We start from the raw sequence: 15,196 nt of genomic DNA, 5'->3' as shown, positions 1-15,196 counted from the left end.
TTTTCATTTTATTGTGGTTCAAGATAGTATAATGTAATACTACAAAAAGAAAAACTAATAGCAGTATTATGCAACTGGATTTTTCCAAACCTAATATTAAATTTATGTTATTTATATCGCTAAAGAACGATTACAATATAAATGACTTGAATATTATTTATACAGTATCACTAAAGAACGATAACAGAATATAAATGATAAATATCGGTTTGTTTAATTAATATAAGATATTATATAATACGTATTTAATTATCTAAATTAAATAACCTATTTTACGAAGAAAGATGGTTATTTGTGTTATAATAATTACTTACATAAAATACAGATTATTTATATTTCGAAAGAACCATAACAATATAAATAACTTGAATATTATTTTATAATGCTAATGAAGGAAAACAGAATATAAATGATAACTTGAATATTATCAATATCGCTAAAGAACGATAACAATATAAAAAAGCGTGAATATTATTCATATCGGAATTTCACAGATTTATTACAGATGTATTTAAGAAATTGTAGAAGAATAGTAATTGGTAACAGTGTCCTATTTATTCTTCTTGGAGCCAAATTTGTAACTTTTAAAAGTGTGGTTACTATGTTGAAGTGTATGTGTTGTAACGGATGCTTGATTTGTTATGTATGTGAGTCAGTTATGTGATGCTTGATGTCGTCGCAATATCGTAATTATAGTTTGATTGTGTTTGTGTGACTATTGTGTATTAATTTATGATGTATGGTACGGAAAGCTGCGTATTTGTGTTATAGAAGTGTTACGTATGTGTGTTTCAAATTGATACCTGATATTTATTTTGCAATCGCAATGCCTAATTTACGGTTTGTTTATGTTTTCTTTACATCGCGTAAGCTAATTTAATTAATTTTCTTTTCTATTTCTCTTTATGCTTATCTTTTTTGTGTATGAAACTATAGCCCTAACATACATATGTAAAATAGGGCTAACCATCATTGGAGTTACAATAATAATAATTGTTATTCATATCGTTATAAAACGATAACAGAATACAAATGATGACTTGAATTTTATTCATATCTCTAAAGAACGATAACAAAATATAAATAACGTGATATCCATAAAGAACGATAACTGGATATAAATGATAATTTGAATAGCATTTACATCGCTAAAGAACGATTAAAAAATAAAATGAAAACTTGAAGAAGGCCCGAACCCACAACCTTTGAATAATTAAACAAGCACTCTACCGCTGGCCTACGAGGCGCAGACAGGGAACACTTTCATAGTTCGGGAACTGCTTGTACAAGCACATGCATCGTGTAACATCGCCGCGACCCGAAGTGGACTTTGAAAATATTCGCTGTTCACGAGTGCGGCCACTTTTTTTTTGACAGGTGTACCTACATATGGCAAGTAAGCTTACCCTCATTGCCAAGGGCAATGTACCTACATATTTTGTGGACTCTTGAAAATTGAAATAATACTGCCTTTGAGATGGTTTGCGTAAAATACAATAGTAATAATAATAATAATAATAATAATAATAATAATAATAATAATATTCCACTAATCAGACTTCAGGTGCATACAAACAATTGTTCTTCCTCTGACACATATTGTCAAGTGAGATGTACTGCCTAATAATATCAGCCAGAAACTCAATCAGAGGTAATAATAATAATAATAATAATAATAATAATAATAATAATAATAATAATAATAATATAATACTGCATGATGCCATGAATTCAAAATACTTGTTTTCACTGATCACACCAAATTAAAATTTGTGGATTGTCTCCTTATCTACAGGTCCTTTGAAAGGATAAGTATTAGGGGCCCTAGCAGGCTAGGGACAAGCACAAACTGATAGAATTTAATGAAACTGGAATTTAATGGTGATGATGATGACCAGTGCCTTTCTTCTGACGGAACGCGCCGGAACGTTGTTCCGGCACCTTTTTATTATATTTTTCATCACTGAACTGAGAAATGTTCGAATTTTGCGCCGCCAAGTGTGAAATGGACAGACAGAATCGGAAACGAAGCTGTTATTGGAAAGAGTGGGTGAAGGAAGAATGATGGTGAAACTGATCAGAAAGAGGAAAAGGAATTGGTTGGGTCACTGGCTGAGAAGAAATTGCGTACTGAAGGATGCACTGGAAGGAATGGTGAACGGGAGAAGAGTTCGGGGCAGAAGAAGATATCAAATAATAGGTGACATTAAGATATATGGATCATATGCGGAAACTAAGAGGAAGGCAGAAAATAGGAAAGACTAGAGAATGCTGGGTTTGCAGTGAAAGACCTGCCCTTGGGCAGACACTAGGTAGAGTAGTTATGTATGTATGTATGTATGTATGTATGTATGTATGTATGTATGTATGTATGTATGTATGTATGTATGTATGTATGTATGTATTTGGAAGACTATGTTAATGGTTAAAATTTTTCTGAAGGAAAATATGGCAAACCTGAGTTCTCGAGATAGCACAATCAACTGATCCCTTCTAATTGAGGACATCACCCGAATAACGGCGTATACTCTTATACGCCCGTTTTCCGACGATCAAGGGATTAAATAGTTGAATGCGTATAGTATACTGTAGTAAATTTTCGTAAGTCTAATTTCAATACTTAACACAATATTACACGTTTACGATGAACAATTGAACGCAACTACTACAGCGGCAGTCACATGCTGTTGCAAGCCAGTCTGTAGTAGACTAATATTTGATGTTTAGGCCTACTTCAGGTTGTCAGATGCAGCAGTGAATCATGACCGATAATATGGGAGAAAAGAAGCTTGTGAAGAAAACTAAATGGAAAACTGAAGAAAGGAAAATGAATAGAAACAGTGGGAAGTCATACACAACTTGTACAGGCAAGGAAATGGAAGAGAACTCATTTACACCGGTAAGAAGATGATGTATGAAAATGTGTACACATGAAATTTCAAAGGACGATCAACTCTCTATTTTCAAACGCTTTTGGGACGTGGGTTCGAAATTAGAACAGTATCATTTTATTACTTCTTGCCTTGAAAGAGTGAATCTAAAAACTAAGAAACTTCAATCATTCAGGAATAGGGATAATTTGTGGAAATAGGCCCTATAGTGTGTTCTGTAATGGGGGTAAAAAATCAATGTGCGTCTAAACTTTCTATTGTCTCTATTGCAAATGTTAGAGAAACGATTAACAACAGTTCAGAGTAAACTGGTTTCAGGTGACATCCTCAATGATAAATCGCCCTCATTCAATCATGATGCAAAAGTATAAACAATTTCAATACAGTATATCAGGGCTGTTTTCAGCTTGAATCTCATACTCGGCGAAATTTGTTCCTTTCAACATTTGGAAGACGGAAATGGAAGTGTCGCAGCTGAAACTTTTGAGTCCAACACAAATGAACCCAATGCCTTTGGAACCCTCCAAGGCGAAGAACTTAAGAGAACTGTTACAGTTTTTAGATGAAGATGGCCAAAGTTGACTGAACTCAATTCTGAATAAAGCCGGGACATCATCACGCAATGGTGAAGATGACGCTAACAAGAATAGATGATGGACAAAGAAGAAAAGAACATAATATAAGAACAAGAAAACCATAAACTGGAAATGTAATGCTATTTTGTAGGCCTACTTGCGTAATTATTCAATATTTTTATTTAATATGTTATAGTAAATGTATATTTTATTTTTTTGAATTTATTCTATTTTACTTTTTAAGACAATATTATTAATAAAGTACGAGATGTTCTCATACATAATTAATTTTCGTCGAAAGTAAGACACCAAGAACATCAGAATAATTAAAAATACTACTGAAATATATTGTCGTCGGAAAAAGGGCGTATACAGAGTTCCATATTATCAGGGAAAGGATTTATATGTAAATACATATTTACTTATAAAGCTAATATAATTTATATTTTGCATTATCTTTATGTTTCACAATGTGTAGGGTTGAAAAATCCTACTTTTATTTTCCATATTTTTCCATATTTTAGAGTTTAGTACATATTTTCGTTAATTTCCATATATTTTCCATATTTCATATAAAACAGTCCATATTATATTAGGTTTAACAATAAAACAAAACAAAATTCCATTAACTTTTAAAAATACATTTCAACAATAGAGATTTAAACACATGTTCAGTAATCCCTTTAACATCAGAGTTATTTGAAAATTAGCAGTCCTATCAACAATGGGAAAGTAAGTTACAAAACTGTATTAATTTAATTTAAAATTTTTAACAGACTTCAGTTGTGCAGCTCAACAGTTAAATGCCAGTCAGAGTACACATAGGTTCAGTTTTGTAAATCATACTATAAAGACGGTAAATATGCCAAAAGTACGTCATTCAGTCAATTTAAAATCAAAACTAACAAGTTACATTTCAGAATTTAAAGAAGATGGTTTATCAACTGACAATAAAATATTATTTTGTAATTTGTGTCAGTGTGCAGTATCATCTACACAAAAGTTCCTGGTGCAACAACACATTACAACTAGTAAACATCAGGCCAACAAACAACTAAATTCCAAGCAGAGACAATTGTTTTTAAAACAACCAACAACATCGAATGTAAGATCTGAGTTTAACATCGACCTGTGCCGTTCTCTCATCTCTGCTGATATTCCTCTCTACAAACTAAAGAATAAGGTCTTCAGGGAATTCCTTGAAAAATATACTCAACATACAATCCCGGATGAGTCAACACTTAGGAAGACGTATGCTCCATCCATCTACGATGAGACAATACAGAAGATAAGAGATGAAATTAAAGATAGTTCAATTTGGGTTTCCATTGATGAGACTCCCGACAAAGAAGGTAGACTTGTTGGTAATGTAGTTATCGGTTTGTTAAGTGAACAATATTCTGAACGAATTCTTTTACATTGTGATGTTCTAGAAAAGTGCAATAACAAAACTATAGTTAAACTGTTCAACGAAGCTATGGGTATCCTGTGGCCAAAGGGTATTATGTACGATAATGTGTTATTCTTTATTAGCGATGCTGCCCCTTATATGGTCAAAGCTGGACAAGCATTATCTGTTGTATATCCTAAATTGACTCATTTTACTTGTGTGGCGCATGCATTTCATCGTGTGGCAGAAGTGGTCAGAGACAATTTCCCTAAAGTAGATTTGTTGATTTCATCAGTGAAAAAAGTATTTCTCAAAGCTCCCAGTAGAGTTAACGTGTTGAAAGAAATGTACCCTGAAATTCCATTGCCACCAAAGCCAATTTTAACTAGATGGGGTACATGGCTAGAAGCAGTTGAATATTATGCCGAACATATAGACTCTATTAACAATGTTCTCCTTGCATTGGACTCTGAAGATGCAGTCTCAATTGATACTGCGAAAACAGTTACCTGTGACATAAGTGTGAAGAATGACTTAGCTCACATTCAGCATACATTTTCATGCATCATAAAAACGCTCAAAAGTCTCCAAAATAGGCACCTTTCACTATCTGAAAGTTTTGAAATTATAAATAGTACTGTGGAACAACTGAATCGTGGTAGAGGTAAAGTTGCAGATGCAGTAAGAGCTAAGGTGGACACTGTACTTTCAAAAAACCCTGGATATGAAGAACTACAAAAGGTTGTTGCTGTGATGAGTGGTGAATCAACAGTGAAGATTAACTTGGACTTATCCCCAGCAGACATTGTGAAATTGAATTATGTACCAGTTACTTCTTGTGACGTCGAACGCTCTTTTAGTCAGTATAAATCTATCCTCAGAGACAATAGAAGAAGATTCACTTTTCAGCACTTGAAAGAAATGTTTGTAACCTATTGTTATGGTAACAGACAATAAAAATTGTGTTTTGTTGAAACTACATTGGAAGATAAGGTACGTCCATTATATTTTTTGTTTAGTTTGATTAAAATGTACCAATATTTAACGTACATAGTCATTTTTTTTATAATTTTAAGTCCATATTTAATTCCATATTTTGGTAAAAATCCATATTTAATTCCATATTTTGGTAAAAATAACTACATATATATTTACATATTTCATATATTTTTAGTCCATATAAATCCGTTCCCTGCATATTATATTTATTTACTAATAGCAGAACATACTACTTGTTGTTATGTTCCAATAATTTTGTTTTAAATATCCTCCAAACTATGTAACAGTAATTAATAATTTTTTTCGACGCAACTATGATGAACCTGACAGCTTACAAACATTGAAATTAGTTTATATCAGAACTACATTTTGCTGTATACGCCCTTATTCAGGTGACGTCCTCAATTTATATTACAGTACAGTATATTGATTTTCTGCTTTTGAGTCATTCCACGTCAAATCGCACAGCCATAAAACACTAGCTTCTCGGAAATGGTCGAATTTTTTTTCATGAATTCCAGACATCAAATAAAGAGACCCGTATTGTTTTATTTTCACAATTATTAATTATTTGTGTAGTTATGACTATCTGAAATTACGCAAATTATGCGCGCACTGTTACATAAACTCACTTGGAACTCTGTGTCTACAAATAATTGAGATTTGCGGTTTGGCGCATTTTAAAGACTAAATACAACACTTTTTATCACTTTAGGTCTATCACTAATAAATTTAAAATTTGGAGTATTTTTTTAATCATTTATTTTTCAAAGCATAATTACTATATTAAATAGCCAAATTAAAAATCTGAAAAAATTATAGACTTGTTCCCTGATGTATTATCTGTAAACTACTGCATTTAGAAATGTGGGATCTCCACACATACATTTGTAACAATTTATTTTCCGGAGGCATGCACGCGCTCGCGATTCCCAGCTAATGCACTACTTGCAGCCAAAGATAGACTAGAAGCCTGTCGGCGGCAATTTTTACGAAATCCCCCGTTGCATGTAATACCTGACCTCGCAACACTACGAAAGAAATGCATTCATTCGTCAAATGATCAATACCTTTAGGAACAGTAAATATCTAAAGTTATCTTATTATTGTCAGAACAGCTAAGAGGGGGATCCCTTCAAAATGATGTATGTTTATACTGTAATATAGCTAAGTGTTTAAAGATAGCAAGGCTGGGTAAGGCAGTAAACTTTATGGCAGTAAACAGATGGCAGGAGACAAAATATAGAAGAGAAAAGTAATCAGTCAGGGTTTGAATTTCACGGAGTGACGTGACTTCTATACAACATCAGTGACGGTAAAGAACGCGTAATATATAACAAGTGCTTAAATCCATTTGACCTTTCTAATCACGCTTTTAAAAAGAAAACACTAAGACGCATAAGTCGCGATTTATGGATAAAGCTCAATTTAAAGGAGTCTTTGAATGTGCGAATATGTGATTCGTTCCGTAAAAAATCTATCAACTTCCAGATAGGTCAGATGAAATCATATGTGAAGCCGGTAGTTCTTGTGATATTAGTAAACATGAATGAAATAAAAGTGCGGGCAGAGAGAGTGATTATCCCAATTCTTATTCTAGCAGATCTATGGATACAGCGCTAGAAATCACCAATATTGAGGAATTAAACAAGAGTTTGATGTCAATAGAATCCCCTATCAAGAAAAGAAAACTACAACGAAAACGATACCCCCGTGAAAAGTTAAGAAAAATAAAAGGCTTCCAAGCAAGTAAAGTTTTTCATGTAGAAGATGCATCGTCATCCCTTCAAAAGTCGCCATATTTTATTTTTGACGGAATGAAAAGAAAATGTACAACCTGGAAATTACATAGTTAGGCCTATTGCAGACTTTTCTGAAAATTATTCATTTGTAATACAAGATTGAGTACAAGGTGTGCATTGGAAAAAATGCCAAGACACAATACATCCTTTCGTAGTATATTTCAAAGAAGATACAGAAATTCATCGCAAAAATATTGTCGTCATCTCAGAAAGCATGAAACATGACACCGATTCCTTTCATTGTTTTCAATCCGAAGCAATCAACTTCTTAAAGCAAGAATTCAACGATATGAAAAAAATCATTTACTTTTCCGATGGATCAAGTTAACAATACAAAAACAAAAATAATTTTAAAAATAATTGCTTACATGAAGACGATTATGGAATTGGTGCTGAATGACACTTCTTTGCAACATCGCATGGTAAAAGTCCATGTGGTGGCATTGGAGGAACTGTTAAAAGACTTGCAACGAGAGCAGTCTATACAAGATCCTATAAAACAACATAAAAAAACTGCATGATTGGTCACAAAAAACATTTCTAAAGTGTCATTTATATTTTGTCCATTGAATAAGCACAAAAACCACACTGAAAATTTGCAGGCCAGATACCACAATCTGAAACCAATAACTGGTATATTAAAATTATATTCTTTCATTCCGTTGTCAAAAACTGAAGATTTAGGCCTAGTAAAACAATTTTCTTTCAAGAAAGAAGGTAGGCGAATGAAAATTTAAAGTGTAGTGTGAATGAAAACAAACGTTTAAAAAGCATAATGTACAAATATTTGAGGATATCATAATAAGTAAATTAGCAGTGTTTTCTCAAGTGACTTGATCCCTACTGTGTGTAATCTTGCAACGTTCAGTCGATCATCCAGCTCCGATAAACCTCCCAGCACGCTTCAACGCTTCCCGTCCACTGTTGCTGCACCGACCGCTACACATTGCGTCGTAAGTAATTAAATTTCCATTAAACTATTGGAGATCCCATTGTGATTTTTTCTGGAATTATTAAGAATACTTCAGTGCACCCAGTAGGCATTTTTTTAGATTTTTAATAGGGCTATTTCACATTGATATATAACTTTTAAAAATTGAATCATACAAAAATATTTGTAATAATTATATTAAAATTAGTTAGTAAATATTTAACAAAAGACAGCACTTTAAGCTTTTAAATGATTTTTTTTTTAAATTTAACATAAATATCCTGGGAGATATGACGCTTTAAATGTTGGAGTGTGCGACATTTTTAACGAATTTTAACATGCAATATTTTAAAAACATGTGGACTTAGGAGGAAATAAAAGTACACTTGTTGGTTTATTAGACCCATAGAGTTGGTAAAAAAATATAAACGCAATCAGAAATATGAAGGTCAAAATTTGTATAATTTTGTGCGATTTGACTCTTTTACAGGCCATTCTGTTTTCTGATTGCCTTATATAGCCCTTTCCTACGCAACGGCTACTGTTCGATCAGTTATTTACAATATATTATATAAACTGTGATATGTGCCACAATTTATGACAGTTTCAAAGATGATGCCACAAGATTACGCCGACAATATCAAAATATAAATATTTCTTTCTAGTTTGTATGAACTGAACTCTACAATAAACATGTTAGTGCCATCTTCTGTCTAGTTATGTAGAGCTTACTTTGAAATTATATGTTTCTGCCATCTTCTGGCAAGCTGGCGATCCGGATTAGAGCGCTTCTGCCATCTATGAAGTGCTTTAAAAGCTTTAACAGATATGCCCAGCGCGGGCTTTTCTATGTTAGTCATTACACGAGGTGCAACAGTGATGTGGAATATCTTTTAAGCGTGTCTGCATGCGATTCTGAGATTCTTCGTCACTGTTGCACCTCGTTGAAAGGGGCATGCCTCCTTTAAGATGTTACGCGGTTCCCGAATCTTGTGATTTGTAGGAAAATCGTTCGAATTTTAAAAATATTCAGAAACATGAATTTTATTCCGAAATCTTTCGAATTTTATATTCGTTCTCTTTTTTTTTTTGTTTATTTTTAGCCATCTTTTTTCTTACTGATGTATAATCAAGTATCGATGTTTTATTTATATGAGGAAACATATTACTTTTATTAAAGCAATTATTTTAAAACCGATGATCTAATGAAATAAGAGCTGCTGTATTAGGATTCTTATTAATACAAGTATATTTTGACTGTCTACTACGGTGTGAGTTCTCAACTATTTCAAACGCCTGCATAACTGTTGCACAATGATTGCTTTATAGTTGTCAGAAGCAGTGTTACCAACCGGTGTAGCCTAAAGAACCCTAAAATACCTGCAATTTTTTTCCTCACATTCCAATATAAATCCATAATTTGAAAAGGTAATTTCAACTTATGGTTGAACATTAATCTCTGTTAACATAGCTGTTTAAAATAACAATACAACATTTACTAATCACACATAAGTCGTGCAATTATTGTACTCATTAATGTATATTTCATGTCAGCAAACACATTAGTATAACGTGGATCTCACAATTTTGAATACGGTGCCACAATTACATTTTCTTGTAGAACGCTCTATTACACCTAAATTTCATACCTGCTACTTTATTTCCTCTATTTACCCAAACGTCACATTTATCCTACCCTCCTGTCCTTGACATAGAGTTTTTATACCTAGTCACTGCTTTATACGAACCATGAATTCGCTATTTCTTTGTCTTACTGCTATATATATTTTAACCCCTCCCCCGCCCTATCTCCAATTTCTCTCCTAATTTTTCGTTGTCATCTAGTAACATTAATCTATTTGTTTGACTATACTGCGTATTCATTACTCTATTTTTTCTTCCATTTTCACCTAGTGTCTTACTATCTTTCCCTATAATTCTTATCCGTAGTCATTACTTTGCACTGTAACATTTTCGTTTTTCTCTTCACTATTTTCTGAAACCTCTTATATTCATCTCCAAATTATTTCTTCTACTCAGAACTTCATTACAAACCTAATGACTTAATTTAATCTGTTCAGAATTGCAGTGGCGAAGCTACATTCATGCAACTGGGTATTCTAAAGTTCATTCCTTATATATATATATATATATATATATATATATATATATATATATATATATATATATTGGTAGATAAACTCCAGTCGGGGTGTCGATGATGTGTTCTTTGAAGATGTCATGCCTGAAGAGACTGTTTAACAAACACTTCTCAATAGCCAGAGTAGCTACTCAAATTGCTCAGTCTAGAATCTGACATGGAGTTCCTTAAAAATGTCTTAACTCTCTTCAGTGCACTCATACTTCGTTCACTCGACGCAGTAGATACAGGGAAGGTGAGAATCAATCTTATGAGCAACACTGTTTCTTGACAGATTTTTTCTAGGCCATTGTTAAAAAAATATTTCAGCAACAAATCTGCAGGCAAATGCTTTGTTTGGTCAGAATAAACGTTTGTGATCCATGTTTTTAAACTCACAAACATGCACTGGAATACCGCTCTCACTTCACTTCACCGCGTCGTTATTTAAAGACGCTGCTGCTAACCAATAGTCATTCTCCTGCGTCGAAATGTGTCATTAGAAAAAGTTCGTTTCCACGTAGTATTCTTTACCAACAGTTAAATATATTTTCAATTTCACATTCGTTCTAGTAGTTAATATAATTCGAATTCTATACTATAAGTGTATTCGTAGTACCGAAATACCGAACCCACAGGTGACTATTTGAATAAAAACGTAAGTGGATAATGGATGATACATGATAATAATGAACACATCTGCACTTTACGGAAATAGACCGACGAAAAATGAGTACTGCCCTATTATTTCTCACACACTGACAGACTGCAGCGTTGCCAACCGTGGCCGAATTCAGTAAACGCATCTTTTAGCTACGTAGTCTCCTAGATCATATATATATATATGATCTAGGGTAGTCTAATGGCAAAATGTAGCCCAATGAGATTCGATCGAATGACTATTTGTGAATACTCAATTTTATGTGTAAACACGTTCTTCTATCAAATTTTATTTTCTCACACTCTAATAGCCATAAGAAGTTTCTCGCTTCCGCAAAAAAATTACGAAAACATAACAGAAAATTTAAAGTAGGACTGAATTCCGGACACAGCGACCATTATTTATGGCAAGGAAAGCTTTGGTATTTTCAGTTTTCTTTTCCTGTTATGTGAATAGCGCCCATTGTTTAACCATCAATTCTTGGATTCATGAATTCGCCGACACCTGACAATGTCCTTATTGGGAGTCGCCTATGCAACAAAAATGAACTGGCCCTAAATTAATGAATGACATTTCCAACACACCCGCCTTCCAACATTGTAACTATAGCACAGGTCGTGGATTCTGTTTATTACTCTCTGAATGTGTGTGGCTTCATTTTGGTATTTGTAGCTGAATTTCGGGAAGTTTGTAGCAGAAGCAGACTCTGAGATTGGTGCTGCTGAGTCTAGGCTCTTCACAGAGCTATCTAACATTAGTGACGTATGCAAGCACTCCGCTTGGCGCATGCGCATATGCTATCTCTAGCTGCTGCCGTGAGCCTGGTTTGAAGCAGTATCAGCGAGTAGCCACAATGTAGTTACGTGATGGTTCCGCGCCGAGGAGCTGGCGTCAATCCTTCCATAACTAGACCGAAAACTAGAGATTTCATTTACCTATACCAATGAAAACAGGAAAATATAAATGCGCTTATTTCTTCAAAATCCAACGGGTAATCTAAGGCTCACAGATTACCCTTCAGCTTCGCCCCTGCAGAATTGTCACTTTCACTATTACTCATTTATTGATCTTTTTTTACCAGTCCAGTTCATCTACATCTCATTTTACTTACTACTAATCTTATCGTTAATCATTGCTTTATCCCTGTATAGTTAGGTTCATTGTTAGATATATTTCTTACATTAATCCACTTTTTCCTAATATTACACATTATTTTTTTTTTACTTTTTTTACCTCACTTGTTGTCTCCCTCGGTAGCGTATTTGGTATAGCGCTGGCCTTCTATGCTCGAGGTTGCGGGTTCGATCCCGGCCCAGGTCGATGGCATTTAAGTGTGTTTAAATGCGATAGGCTCATGTCAGTAGATTTACTGGCATGTAAAAGAAGTCCTGCAGGACAAAATTCCGGCACTCCGACGACGCTGATATAACCTCTGCGAGTGCGAGCGTCATTAAATAAACCATAATTTAAATTTAAACCTCACTTGCTTCCTTTACTCTGCGTTTTGTTATCCTAGTTCGTCACCCTCTCGATACTTTTATTGCATCTGTCTTTCTTTGCGTACTCATAATACTTATCACTAGTTACTAGTCATTATTTCACCATCTAAAAACAGATTCGTTATTAGATCTGATACTTCCACATGTTAACTGACCACTCTTCGTTGTTTGCACCTAACTCACTCATCTTCCTTGTACTATGATTTGTTATCCTAACTCGTCTCCCTCCCCATACTTTCCGTCTCATTCACTCGTCCTTATCGACTCATTAAACATTAATAATTAATGATCTTTACTCTTGTACTCATACACAAAGTTAACCAAATAAAATTACACAATGTATTTAAAACAATTTTAATACAAGAGTGTAGGCATCAATGGAACATGCTGAACAATGGGAAAATGTCGGCGTTTTGAAAGTGGTAGTTAATGACATTCTCAGAAAGCTTGCTCTTTTCCCCAGGAAACTTTATATTTTTGTGCATGTACTAGGCTATGTGCAGCTCCATTTTTGGTGATGGAGGATCATCTTCATCACTATTTATTTTGGAAATCTAAGAAAATTATAAAATAGTAGATTTTAATAAACGAGTCAAAAATAAGCGTTTAACTCTCGCAACCTAGCTGTTCTAGAATTTTCATGTTACTTAATTGGGGTCTTTTTTACCCCAACATATTTGTTGTAAATAATTATGATATTTTACAGGTTTATGCATTTTTTATATAAACATAAGGAAATTCAATTTTTTTTTGTACTTAGAGTTACTCATTGTGTTTAAACAGTGAATGAATGAATTACTTTAATTATTGTAATGGATGACTATTTATTTTGTGTCTTTGTTTCTACTTTTCGATTATCAGAAAACACTTTCACTTACCTTGAAATAAAAGACAAAAAGAAAATTATTATTGCATCGAGTGTGAATTATTATGTTTAGACAATTTATTTATTTATTTATTTATTTATTTATTTATTTATTTATACTCATCACCTGCTTCAGTAGGAAGTACAAGAACCTTATTTTACAAATACAAGCAATTACTCTTGAACCTATGGACTAATTATGCTGTATTGAGGTTTATTTCGATCAATGACTGTTATAATTAAAAGTTTAAATTCAAAATAAATCTTTTTACATAATAAAGACGTGTTCTATAGTTGCTGCCATTCATGACCCAAATGAATAAATATGAAAAGAATAATCAATATATAATAATTATGAAGTAATAATTTTAATTGTCCACACCTGTGGAGTAACGGTTAGCGCGTCTGACAGCGAAACCAGGTGGCCCGGGTTCGAATCCCTGTCGGGATTCCTGGTTGAGGTTTTTTCCGGGCTGCTGGACCCCGGAGTCATTTCATCGGCATTATCACCTTCATATCATTCAGACGCTAAATAATCTGAGATATTAATACAGCGTCGTAAAATAAACCATTAAAAATAATAATTTTTTATTGTAAAGGAAACTAAGATAACCAAGGATAGCATATCTATACTCCTGGAACGTTTCGGAATATATTGATGTAGGTATTAGCAATAAAATATGGCGTGGGTTAAAAAAAGACTCTAGGTAGTAGTCTAAGTGTCGAGGATTAATAGTCCTACATTCATTAGTCCTCATAAAGTACTACCAAGTAAGAACTTGCAAGTTTTTATTTCATGAGTATCCTTAATCTCTCTCACCTCACTATAATGTTTTGGAATGGTGAAACATTAATATTTTCTCATAGGAAGAAATCAATTCATACGAAAATTTATGTGCCTTAATTTTAAAGGGAAGATTAACGTAATAAATTGTAGCTCTACTCATGCACACAAATCTACTCTTTTCTGACTTAATCTTAATTATTTGCTTACCTTTATTTACGCAGTAGACGATCTTATTTATTCTCAACCACACCCAAGTCACAATTCATAGACCACAAAATCACTTTACCGCGACCTCAATCCGATTCGCCTGAATGTCTGAATAGTAATGAACTTGGCAAATAGGCTACAGTTTTCCTGTAAGGAAGTTTAGTAGAGAAAGAGAGGAAGTCGCCACTTACAAATGTAGGCCTTATCCAATCAGCTTCCTTGCGAGTAGAAAAACCGGAAAGAATCGTCACAAAATCTCTGGTGACTGAACACTTCCTTCTTTTGTAGCTGGAGTAGTGTGGATTCCTGGCCATGTTGGAATTCCAGGGAATGAGGCCGCAGATGCTGCAGCCAAAGATGGTGCTATGAATGGCACTCTGGTATATTGGCGCGAGAGGTGGCAAGACTTACAAAATCACTTGAAATATAGAATATGGTGACAATGGGAA

The 15,196-nt window shown here is 33.7% G+C and overlaps 1 protein-coding gene across 1 annotated transcript in view; it reads right to left on the bottom strand.

Annotated features, from left to right (window-relative positions):
* Positions 1 to 14,898, bottom strand: part of LOC138697919 (uncharacterized) — a 54,536-nt gene extending 39,638 nt beyond the window's left edge. The window contains exon 1 of the mRNA XM_069823518.1: positions 14,748 to 14,898. The gene's annotated coding sequence lies outside the window, so the exon portion shown is untranslated. The remainder of the gene's footprint in view (positions 1 to 14,747) is intronic.
* Positions 14,899 to 15,196: the final 298 nt, after the last annotated feature.

Source organism: Periplaneta americana, chromosome 4, assembly GCF_040183065.1.
Source record: "Periplaneta americana isolate PAMFEO1 chromosome 4, P.americana_PAMFEO1_priV1, whole genome shotgun sequence".
Taxonomy (NCBI): Eukaryota; Metazoa; Arthropoda; class Insecta; order Blattodea; family Blattidae; genus Periplaneta; species Periplaneta americana.
Note: the sequence above shows the minus strand (reverse complement) of the source record. Positions and strands in the feature narration are given on the sequence as shown.